General features: G+C 39.0%; 1 long non-coding RNA gene across 1 annotated transcript; it reads left to right on the top strand.

Annotated features, from left to right (window-relative positions):
* Nucleotides 1-2,335: 2,335 nt before the first annotated feature.
* On the top strand, nucleotides 2,336-6,835 carry LOC119087419. The gene is made up of 2 exons (XR_005090867.1): nucleotides 2,336-3,098; nucleotides 5,821-6,835. It is a non-coding gene; the product is annotated as an uncharacterized LOC119087419 (long non-coding RNA).
* Nucleotides 6,836-12,897: the final 6,062 nt, after the last annotated feature.

Raw genomic sequence — 12,897 nt, 5'->3', positions numbered from 1 at the left:
TTCTTTTAAAATATCTGCAAGTATTTGAACTGATGCTGGTAAGTTACATCTTTTTTTCAGTATTCCTCCATTGACCTCATGGCACTTGTCCTTGCTTGGAGAATCTTCCAGTATTTCTACCATGCGTGTAAGTGGTGTGTGTGTCGGGAGTAGTGTGAATTCAGAGGGCACGTGTATGTGCAGTGTTGGCATAGTACTGCAGCTGGGAGGAGAGAACAGCGTTGTAGGGTTGTTTGTTTGTTTCTTCACTGGAACAATAAAGAGAAAAGTGAAATTGAAAGGAGGCTGTTGCTGTAGGCTTGAGTTGATACAGAAAACTACAGTGCTTTTAAAGATCCCTTTAAATGTTCCCATTTGGTATTTCTTAGGGGTAGAAAAGCCCAATTTAAATTGTTTTATTAGACTGCCAGACTCCTTTGTATTTTTATCTTGTTGTATGTTTTCTGTATCAAATGGAAACTTAGTTGCTAATGTGTTTCGGTTTTCCCCAATGTCTCCTTTTTGTTAAATTTAGTAATTTTTATAGGAATAATAAACATTTAATGTAGGAATGATTAAGCTAATTTTCATTTGCATTTCTAACCTTTCTATAGTCTCATTTTAAAATGAATCTTTTTTCTTTTTGTTTTTTTTGAGACAATCCTGGCTGTCCTGGAACTTACTCTGTAGACCAGGCTGGTCTCAAACTCACAGAGATCCACCTGACTCTGCCTCCCCAGTGCTGGGATTAAAGGCATGTGCCACCACTGCCCAGCATTTTAAAATGAATCTTAGTTCAACATTATCACATTATTATTTTGGGGTAAATGCTAAAAAGTCATCATGTTAAGGCCTTAGAATATCATGGTAAAGTATGAATTGTTTTGTTGCTCATTCTAAAGTGTACAAAAGAGGACCTGCATTATGTGATTATGTGGCTTTTCTCTGAGTTCTTTCTCTCATAAACACACACACACACACACACACACACTGTAGTAAGTACAGAAATTAATCAAATATAAGTGAATAAATTTATCAGTTCTTTCTAAGATTAACCACGAACTCTACGATTCTCAGACCCAGTATATGGAAACTATATATAAGTTGGCTCCTAAAATTGTGACTCTCTCTGACTTGAGACCTAGCATGGGCAGAGTTCTTAGAAGAAAGAAATAATCTCTTCCATTGTTCTATTTGCTTATTAAGATTTTGTCTTTTTCAATGTCTTCCTTATGTAGACATTTCTGCTTTGTTTGAGATAAGATTTTCTAGGTAGCCTGTGCTGGCCTGGAATTCACTGTTACCCAGGATGAGCTCATGGTCCTTCTTTTTCTCCACAAATAGAATTACATGGAATTACAGGTGTAATTATACTGCTTCATGTACTGGGTTCCCAACTTTGTGTGAAGTTCTACCTTTGAGAAGAACTTTTATGTGGTCCACGGACACATTTTTTTCTTTGTTTTATTGTATCAAAGTACTCCCTAATAGTCTTTTCCTGTGAATACATGTCATTCGTAAGCTGTGGGCTCCCAAGCAGTGTTGAATCTTTATTCACTTCTTCCTGTTGCATAGCAGCTCTGGTTTATAAGCAAGTAAGAGAGTAAATTTCTCTCTATTTGGATGAAGTTAAAATATAAAGCCTTGACTATCAGACATGAATCATAATACTGCTTAGACTAATATATTATTTGAGTATATCAAATGCTACATCGATTAATCTTAATCATTTCTATTCTTTTAAAATATCAACAGTTAAAAATTGCATATCTTATTAAAAATGGCTTGAGCTGAGATGTAATCTCTCAAATGGAGGAATAAAAATAAGAACAGGATAAGGCAGAGAACCATTTTTCTTCCTAAAAACTTGAAATAAATTGAGATGTAAAAAAAGTTACACATTGTTAAATAAATCAGAGGTCTTATGACAACTCTAATATTTTATAACAGGTTTTTGACTTGATTTATGTATTTAAAATAACTAGCAAGGTATTCTTTAAATGCTAAAACATAAATTACAAATGGAAAGCCTTGATTTATGTAAATGGTGGGTGATATGTGGGATATGGCAAGTGATTGCTGAGTTCTGCAGTATTCCCAAGATGGGGCGATAGGGCCACAAAGTACAGAAGAAAATGCTGCCTTAGGCTGCGTTTGTTGACTCATAGGTGCAGGCTGTCTCCCAGGAAGTGACAGAATCTTGATAGGAACTTTCACTTGTGTTTCAGATATCCAGATTGTAGTGAAAGCTGCTGGACACGTCTCAGCAACTCCATGTCACCGTGGCAGACCAGATGTGTGCAGACGTCTGCAAGGAGAGTGTAGAACTTGGAACAGACTGTCTTCTTAGGTAAACCTCGTGTCTCTGATATCTTCCTATACTGTGTAGGTCACATGGCCATCAAGGCAGCAGTGCCCCACATTTTTATATTCCAGCCTGAGGACCAGCCTTTTGTTGGGTTTGTGTCCTGTAGCCGTCTTCCTGGTTGTTTTGCATGACTGCCTGTCCTCTTATCCTCCAACTCTCACCTTAACTGTAATTGCCCCCAGAGAGTCCTTTCTGGCTCTCCTTACCTACAGAGTTCCCCCTTTACCCACTGCCCTGTTTATTTCCTAACACTTTAACAAGAATTCTTTCTTACTGCTTTCACATCTCATTGCTTGTCTCCACCGCAAATTTCCTGTGGTGGGAAAAAAAATCCACTTTGTTAATTACAACAGCAGTGCACTTAATGGCAAACAGTAAGCACTCTAGAAAATTATTAGCTAAATGAATAAAGATCTGTAAGATTGTATTTGAAAAAATTTCCTGTAGGAAGCATTGCTTTAAATGAACATGGCCGTAAGCCCAAGAGATACCTTTACAGAGCTTTCTCATTCAAATAAGTGTCTTGTGATGGTTCAATAGGCAGACTGTAGTGTTCTGCACCAAGAACTCACAACTGTAGCCAAGCCCTTCTCACACAGGCTCTCAGTCTCCCTTGCCTGCAGGTGCACACAGGCCGACACTCGATGGACACATGCCGTTGAAATAAACCGGGACTAACCACTTTGTGTCTCCCAGAGCCCTTACTGTGCCTGCCCCTCTTCCTCTTCCGCTCAGGAAATCATGTTAGCAGGTAAGCTAGTAAGGCCTTCCGGGGACCACCTTAAATAACACAAATTTACTATTAAAAGGCAAACAATAAACCGGTTATAAATATTAGAGCCTTTTTGTGTCAATGAATTACTTGCTACAGTTAATGAAGATGCAGTGTCTTTATTGATACAATTCATGTGATTTTTTGCCTCTATGTTTTAGCAAATTGGTCTTGAACTTCTGGGAAGCATTTTATTGTTTATGTAACTTTTAGGGAAGAAAACAATGTGTGTAGTTGAGAGTCTAAGTGGGAGAAGAATGCTTGGAAATAATTGGAGTAGAGCCTTTACTGATACTTGTTAGGTATTGCTTCAGAATGATTAGCATAATGATTATTAATATTTAAAGTGAACCATGTAAATGCAAATGTCACACATCTTTCACTTATAATGTAGTCTCATCCAGTTAAAATTAATTAATTTGTTAATATTTTCTACCATTCATCTAAAATACATTTGGAAATAATTGCAAACTCTTGAAAAAGGGAGGAAAGTAACATTACAATGATTTTTGTATCTCTTTTAGTCTTTTTTTTTCTAAAGACAAGTCAATCAGTCAATTAGCCTGTTTCCATACTTGCATAGTCTTTGTCTACACTGGCATATGTGTTAATCTGGAGGAAACTCTGGGCAATAGAAGTTACTCTCTAGTTGGAAGAACAAGATACATACAGGAAATAAAGCTGCCTGTATATGCTACATTGTTTCAGTTCATACTGTGTCTATATGCCATATAGATACAGACACATATTTATTTCTAGAAGAACTGCATTGCTAGTACATCCTGTACATCTTATATAGCTATATGAGTATTCCATTGGAAGTTCCTATACTAGCTTACTTTCGAGTTCTAGTGTCTCACCTGTACTAATTTAAGCTTAGCTGTCCTGAGTTTACCTGGTGAAATCCTGTAAACCATGCTATTACTTAATATACCTATTGCATCTGACTTATGTCTCACATTATTAAGTAAGCTACACTTTTTCAGATTTAATGAGCCTTTCAAATAATGGATTTTTTTTCTGTTTTGGGACTTAATATTGTATTTAGCATATATGTGTTTAATAAGGGATAAAATATAAAAGGAAGATGCAAAGAATTTCATTGAGTACTCAGGCATCAATACTGTTAGCATTTAGCGTCTTCTCTTCCTAGCCCACGTACATTAACAAACAGCATACACATTTTTAGGTCAAGCTTAACACCTATTTTTAAATATTTTTGTATGTGTGTGACAAGATCTAACTATGTACCCTAGGCTGTCCTAGAACTTGGGTCCTTTTACCTCAGCCTCCCAAGTCCTGAAATTACAAGAGCATGCTATTACACTTAGGCATCCATCTATTTTTGCATTCTCTTCTCTCACCTTGTGGATTCCAGGAGTGGACTTTAGGTCAACAAATATAGTGGCCAATACACTTACCCACTGAGCCATCTCACCAACTCTCTAGTTCTAATCATTTAGCAAATCACAAATATCACCCTCTGTAGTTTCAGTTTGAGATACTTTTATATGTTCAGTTTTTTAAAATATGGATATTCTTTTGGTTAACATTACTCATTCATTGTTCATTTCAGTTTTTTCTTGCAAATGATACCATGATGATTTTTGGTATACATGAGCTTTGAGTAATCTCCATATTTTTACAGACCAAAAAGACAAATATATCATGTGAGAATCTAGGTATTCCCTCCATTCATTTTGTTTTATTTTAAACTCGACTAGTATATTTAAATTAAACAACCTATAAAATAAAAAATGAACCTCTCTGCTCAAGTGGACCTGTCTCCCTGAGGGAAGGAAAGCAGTGGGAGATCTTCAGGCTGAGCCAGGACAACAGGAATTGTGCAGCTTCAAGCCTAAGCTTTCCAGAGGCGCCCCAAGTGAGCTCTCAGAAGAGTGCCACAGCTGATATGTTTTGATGTGTGACTAGGGGAGGCATTGCTTGGTCATTTCCTATGGTTGGCCAGTTTTACTTTCAGGGTTTTGCAATTTCTTGGTCACTAAATAGTAAGTTTTATTACTAGATAACAGACATCAGGACCAGAATAAAACAACCCTGATTGTCCCCGACTTTCAGAGCAGATAGTTCATCTGCTCCTAGGGCACAAGTCCTGTAGTGTCAAGACCTCTCAAGCTGTAGTCAGAGGACATTCTTGTCACACATGAAGCAGAATCAAGGCTAGGAATCTGGATGCCTCACCCGCCACCCTCCCACCCCCCGCCACATCCCCAGAGCCACAGGCCACTGCGGTTGGACATTGTAATCTCACTCTTGGAATAAAAGCATACCCTCCCTGGACTAGAATGTGGAGACTGGGGCAAGTATGGCTTCTGAAGTTAAGCAGGCTTTACATATCCTGAATCCAGTACCAACTAGAAACTCTTTGACATTAAGTAACTGAGGCTCCTTAGTCCGAGCTTTCTCAACATAAATGTAAGCCTGCTATAGAGGTAGATTTGAATGACCTGTGAAAATATCTGGTATGGTATCTGGCCGACAGTGCATAATTGAATGAAAGTTTATTCAAGGAAGAGTGGATGAATGTGCTTCCTAGCTGTTTGAGCACCTTATGTTTTAAATAGTTGTGTGGCTGTTTGTGATAGAAAATACAATAAACATCAAAGAAATGAATTAAATATCTATTTAACTCTCTCTGTCTCTGTCTCTGTCTCTGTCTCTCTCTCTCTCTTGGTTGCAGATAATACAAACAGATTCTGGCTAGAATTTATTGGATGAACAGTCAGATCCTGAAATTTAGGAGTTGAAGCAGCAAGCAGTTTGATGATACAAGCCATGGATCTCAGGGGCCTCAGAAGCAGATTGTTATGGATCTTCCTCTGGAATGTTGATGCCTTTATTTCTCATTTTTAGTGACCTGTCATCAGTTGCCAGGAAGACAGGGCTGTGTCCCACAGCATGAACACTGGTATCATTTCTCTGATTCAGGAGTACTTCACAGGGAAAAGGGAATGTTGGGAGACTAATATATTTTAAAGTTTCTTTTTTTATTTTATTTGAAATATTTATGTAGTATAGAAAAACTAATTTTAGTGATGACAAATGTTATTAATTTAGATAATAGTTTACCATAAAAGAGAGACATAAGAAATATTTATGTGCTGGGCAGGAGGCATAACTCAGTGGTAGAATGCTTGGCTAGCATGCATGAGGTCCTGGGTTCAATCCCAAGAAAACTTCCTTCCCCTAAAAAAAAAAAAAAATAATTATAGGATGAAATTTCAGAATGTCACTGAAAGTTTTTAAAGGTTTTTTTTTGAGACATGATTGACATATAATAAAGTCTACATATTTAAAGTCATGGTTTGGTATATTTTGGCACTTATGATGCACATCCAGAAAACTGCCACCATGATGAAGACAATGACTGTCTTCCACCCCCGGATTGTCTCCTTGTGTTTTTGTGTTCCTTCCCTCAGTCCCTGCTATCCCTAAGCACCTACCACTTATGTCTCTTAGATTAACTCGCATTTTCTAAAGTTTCATATAAATGGGATCATACAGTGCACATTCTTCTGTGTGGCTTTTCTACTCAGCACAACTACATTGAGACTCATCCATGTTGCAGTATATAACAGTGCTTTGTTTCTTTATATGAATGGCTAATACTGAATATACAGCTTGTTTATTTACTTATTGGCGAGCACTTTACTTACTTCTATTTGGGGATGGCATCAATAAAAATGTTTTAAGAATTTGTGTGAAGGTGATTTTTTTTCCTTTAGTTTTCCGAGACAGGGTTTCTATGTGTAGCTTTACGCCTTTCCTGGAACTCACTTGTCCCAGCTGCCTTGAACTCACAGAGATCCTCCTGCCTCTGCCTCCTGAGTGCTGGGATTAAAGTCCACCAGAAGTAGGGTCACTTTTTGCCAAGTAGCAAGTGGTTGTACCATTTTATATTCCTAACAGAAATGTCTGATATCCACACTGGTTCTGTATCTTCACCAACACATAGTATATGTCTAGCATTTACTTGAAAATAATACTTAACAAAGGGAAACAAGCCAAATAAAAAATCAGTTAAAAATTTTAAACAGCTTATTAAAGAAGATATAGAAACAACAACAAGCATATTCAATGTATTTAGCTACATTTAGAAATAAAATATTAAAACCACAATGACATGCTTATTCAAATGATAAGATAAAATATTAACTAATAACTTCATATTATTATGCTCAATTTATAGATGGAAAAACTGAGGCTCACAGAATTAAGTAACTCAGTCAAAACAGAATTTTTTGTCACAGTTATTTGAAGAAGCCTTTAAAATCTCAGGTTGGAAAGATGGGGATTTACATATTAATTATCCCCTTCTCTGGCAGGATAGGCTGCCCTATTCACATGGATATTATGTAAGTTCTAGTGCAAGTTTTTTTTTTTTTAATCTACTTAACCTAATATGTAAAATACATGCATTTCCAACATCCAGCTTTGTCTGGATGCCTCTTGGAAAAGTACTCAAAATATGGAAAATATATGAAAACTTCACTGGTCCAACAAAGATACAATTCTGTTTAACTATGACCCCTAAAAATCAAGTTGCTGTTTTTTAAGGGTCTTATATAGCCCAGACTAACCTCTGCATTGATTTATCGCTGCAGCTGGCCTCGTACTCCTGTTCCTCTGGCTCCATCTCTTGAGTGCTGAGATCAGAGGCATGCGCCACCATGTCCCCCGGTTTTATGTAGTCCTGGGGGTTGAACACAGGACTTTGTGCATGCCAAGCAAGCACTTTACCATCTGAACTGCATCCTCAGCCCTTGTTTGTGTGTTTATCTGACAGATCTCAACCTGACTCACTCTACTCTTTCTTAGCCATCTGATCCTGGGCCAATTATTAAGTAAATACTTTAGGCTTCAACTTCCTCTTTTATAAATTGGCAACAGTCGTACTCGTGCCAATGTGTTATGGGCCTGAGAATCTGATACATACACTTTCCTGCTGTGCCTTATACTTGTCTCCCATCACTGAAGTTACCATGCCAATAATAATATATGACCATTATAAAGAATAGGTATGTTAAGCCTTGTACTCACTGCCAAGCTCAAAACACCAATTCATCATTAGCCAATATCTTACATATGAAGGACTTACTTTCCCCTTTAGGAAATGGTAATTCCAGGACAGACTATGACAATTTAATCCATAAGAGTTCTAAGAAGTAAGGGAAAGTTGCCCTTTAAGTACAAACATTGAGCCACATCCTCTGAGTTTTAGAGTTCAAGGATCAGATATGCAGGAGTCACAGAGTACAGAGAAATCAGAGTCAACATGATAAAGAACAGTGTGGAACAGTTTCATATATATATATATATATTATATATATATATATTATATATTATATATATATATATTAATTTAATTTTACATATCAGCCACATATTCCCCTGTCCTCTCTCTCCCCCTCAACCCTCTCCCCCAATCAACCCCCCATTCCCACCTCCTCCAAGGCAAGGTCTTCCCTGGGGATTCAGCTCAGCCTGGTACATTCAGTTGACGCAGGTCCAGTCCCCTCCTCCCTACACCCAGGCTGAGCAAAGTGTCTCAGCATAGGCCCTAGGTTCCAAAAAGCCTTCCCATGCACCAAGGACAGGTCCTGGCTCCACTGCCTGGGGGCCTCCTGAATAGTTCAAGCTAATCAACTGTCTCACTTATCCAGAGGGCCTGGTCCAGTTCCATGGGGGCTCCTCAGCTATTGGTTCACAGTTCATGTGTTTCCACGAGTTTGGCTCTTTGTCCCTGTGCTTTTTCCAATCATGGTCTCGATATCTCTTGCTCATATAATCCCTCCTGTCTCTGGCCGATTGGACTGCTGGAGCTCTGCCTGGGGCTTGGCTGTGGATCTCTGTATCTGCTTCCACCAGTCACTGGATGAGAGTTCCATCATGACATTTAGGGTGTTCGGCCAGCCGATTACCAGAGTAGGTCAGTTCGGGCTTTCTCTTGACCATTGCCAGTAGTCTATCGTGGAGGTATCTTTGTGGATTTCTGGGGACCTCTCTAGCACTCTGCTTCTTCCTATCCCCATGGGGTCTTCATTTATCATGGTATCTCTTTCCTTGTTCTCCCAGCTGGATCAGGAACAGAGTGGGGGAACACTGTTTATTACGCTCGGATGATTGAAAGCTGCTTGCAGTTTTGTGGTCTTATCCTTGGTATCAGGCACACAACCTTGGTAGACGTGCCTCATGCTCCACTTGCTGTCGCACCACTGGCTCTTTTCCAGGCCTCTGAGACTGTTGCTGGGGCTACTAGTGATGCATTGTCTCCATCTTGTTAGTTTCCTTGGAAATATGAATAATGCTTTTGGTCAGTACTTGGGACTTCAGTGAGGCTTCCTCCAGCCACTTGGATGTGAGATTGTGAAGAGAGACAAATATGCTTCATTACTGGCTGCCTCCACCAATGTTCACTCAAGTAGTCCAGTAACAAGTGGGTCCTGTAGAGAGCCTGAATTTCTGCTGGTTGGCACCACTGTTGTTATGAAAACCTCCCAGAAGACAGACACTGAGAACAATTGTTTCCCCATGTTGGAAAAACTGTGCCCTGCTTCCAAAACCACGAGGTCAGGTGAATATTATATCCCAGCTATGAATGTATGAGAGGAAGGTCTCGGTAGGTCTGTTCTTTGGAGTGCAGTTCATATGGCTTTCAACTGTTCTGGTTTAAGCATGACATCCTCAGCTTGACCCTTGGGTGGCAAAGGAGTGGAGATTATGATGTACAGTGCACATCTTGTTCCTTGAACTCAAGTATTGACATTCGTCATCTTTGTGTAGCATTGTTTGACACTATCAGTTTGCAGCACAAACATAATTATTTATCTTTTACAATTTCACTTCAAAGTAAGTGCATAACACATTGGAGTAGAGATCCCTAGTAACTCCAAGGTTTGCCAAGTGTGCCCACAACATACCCTTCCATTCATTTTTTTTTTTAAAAATGCATGGTGGTGCAGGTCTTTAATCCCAGCACTCAGGAAGGAGAGGCAGCCAGAAGGCCAGTCTGGTCTACAGTCAGTTCCAGGACCGCAAGGATTGTCACACAGAGAAACCTTGTCTAAAAAAAAATTTTAAAATGTGGTAATATGTCTAACAATGTATATAACATTTTCACATTTCAACTAGGCATTTCAGCATATAAGTACATTTATGTTATTATATAATCACAAACTTGCTTTACAGTATAAAAACTTAAAAATCTACACTCACTTAGCAATAATCACCCACAGCTTTCAGAAATCACCATTCCACCTTCTCAATGTATTTGACTACTCTTTTTTTTTATCTCATTCAGTGGGTTCATTCAGATCTGCCTTCTTATTTTCAGTTTCAATTCACACTGATAAAACCTACTACTATAGAAGTAAGGAATTTAAGTGGAATTTCCATATAATGGGGGTGGCCATGTCCTAATTAGAAATCATATGCTACCAAATAAAACACTCAGTGCCAGGAGTGGCTTAAATCTTTTTTGAGACTTTGGCCAAAGGAATCCCACCGATCCCTCCATAAACATTGTTGGCTACTGCCAATGCTATTAGTCATGCTCTGCAACCTGATGGTAAGACCCAGTTACTAGAGACACCCCCTAGTTATGTCATCCAACATGGAGAAATAGAGCTAGTGCTCAACTAGAAGCTTTATCCCTTTATCTACTGACTAGCATTCATCGTGCTGAAAAGTGCTATACATGTTACCAGAGAAGAAAAGTCATCGTGAACCTTGCCATGAACCCTGTGAGCTACAGTAGTGACCTGCCTGCAAGATAGACCTACTGGTGCAATATTGCACAAACGTTATGGGAGTAACTGACGGTTTGAATGAGAATGGCCATCCTAGGCTCCTGTGTTTGAGTGTTTTTTCCCCAGTTAGTGGAACCGTTTGGGAAGAATTAGGAGGTTTAGTCTTATTGAAGGAAGTGTGTACCTGGAAGTGAGCTGTGAGGTTTCAAACGCCTACACCAGGTCCTTTCTCTGTCTACTTGTGGATCAGATGTGAGCTCCCAGCTATTGTTCCCATGCCAGCCTGCTGCCATGTTCCTCACCATGATGTTCATGGACTAACGTTCTGAAACTGTAAGTAATCCCCCAATTAAATGCTTTCTTTTATAAGCTGACTTGGTCTTGTGTCTCTTCACAGTAATAGAACAGTAACTAAGAAAGTAACCAAATATTTTTTAAAAATTGGATTGAAGGCTCATTCCATGAGATGGAATCCATATCTGACACTGTAAATGAGGCCAGAAACCTGAGGCTAGACAGGTCATGGACCTCAGAGTGAAACCTACTGTTATTCTGCTAAAGGAACGTAGAAATAAAATGATCCCGGAGAACATATTACTATGTCCATAGATCAGTGCATTGCTCAACCCTTATCAGAGAAGCCTCTTGAAGTAGATGGAGTTTAACACAGAGACCTACAACTGGATGGTGTGTACAAGGGGACTCAGTCCTCGATGGGATGTTTTTATCACATCCCTCTCCTCAAGGCTCACGGATTTATGTGGACGTGGAGGTGGAAAATTTGAGAGAGCCAGACATGGTGATGACTCCAAGGACAGTGCATCTTTCAGACACAGCAGGGCTGATATAGATGTAAACTCACAGAGAATGTGATAGCCTGCACAAGACCTAGCTAGACAAAAACCTCAGCACAAAGAATGGGAAGTGGATACAGTGTCTCACAGGTACAAGAAGCTATGTCCAATTGGTAGCTGATGGGAGAGGGAAAAAAACCAAACCAGTTTTCTTTGCTGGAATGACACTGGGCATATCAACCACACTCCACATCAGGCCTAATTCTCAGGAATAGTTGGCCAACACAAAATGCAGATGATTTTTTTTTTTTTTTGCAAGTTGGGGAGGTTTATTTGGGATACAATTCACATTGTTGTTTATCACCGAAGAAAATCACTACTTAAAGACAGGGCTTCTCTGTGTAGCTTTGGAGCCTGTCCTGGAACTCGCTCCTGTAAACCAAGCTGGTTTTGAACTCACAGAGATCCACCTGCCTCAGCCTCTTGAGTGCTGGGTTTAAAGTTGTGAACCACCATGCCTGGCTGCAGATGATTTTTTGTTGTTTGCTTGTTTTTAATGTGTGTGTGTGTGTGTGTGTGTGTTGTGTGTGTGTGCTTTTTGGTTTTGTTTTGCTTTTTAAGAGAGAAAGAGCATGAAGGTTGAATGTTTAGGGAGGTAGAAATAATTGGGAGGTGTTGAGGGTGGGAAAAGAATATAATCAAAATATGTTTCATGAAAAAAGATAGAGCAGACATGATAGAAGTCAGTGTGAATGTTTCTCAGAAAACTAAAATCAGAACTACCATGTGATTCAGCTATGCATCTCGAGGATATATACCTGAAAGAGTGTTAGTCATCATACAACATGTAACCAGCCAAGCTCAGGAAGACAAACATCACACTTTTACTCATATGCACAATCAACATTAAAAAGATACATAAATAATGTTTTAAAGATAAGATAGGGGAAGGGGGACTACTTCAGTTCTCATGAAGAAGATCAGTTCCATCCATTTTCCTACAAATAACATAAACTTCACTCTTCTACATGGCTTAAAATTTGTGCATATATAGTCCAAATTTTCTTTATCTATTCCTCTGTTGATGGACACTGAGGCTGATTCCTTAGCTTGTCTGTTATGAATAGTGCCACAGTAAACATGGGGTGCCAGTTACCTGTTGTATGCTCATTTAATTTAAATGGGGTGTGGATACGACCAAAATATAAAATATAT

Source organism: Peromyscus leucopus, chromosome 2 (genome assembly GCF_004664715.2).
Source record: "Peromyscus leucopus breed LL Stock chromosome 2, UCI_PerLeu_2.1, whole genome shotgun sequence".
In the NCBI taxonomy this organism is placed as follows: Eukaryota; Metazoa; Chordata; class Mammalia; order Rodentia; family Cricetidae; genus Peromyscus; species Peromyscus leucopus.
Note: the sequence above shows the minus strand (reverse complement) of the source record. Positions and strands in the feature narration are given on the sequence as shown.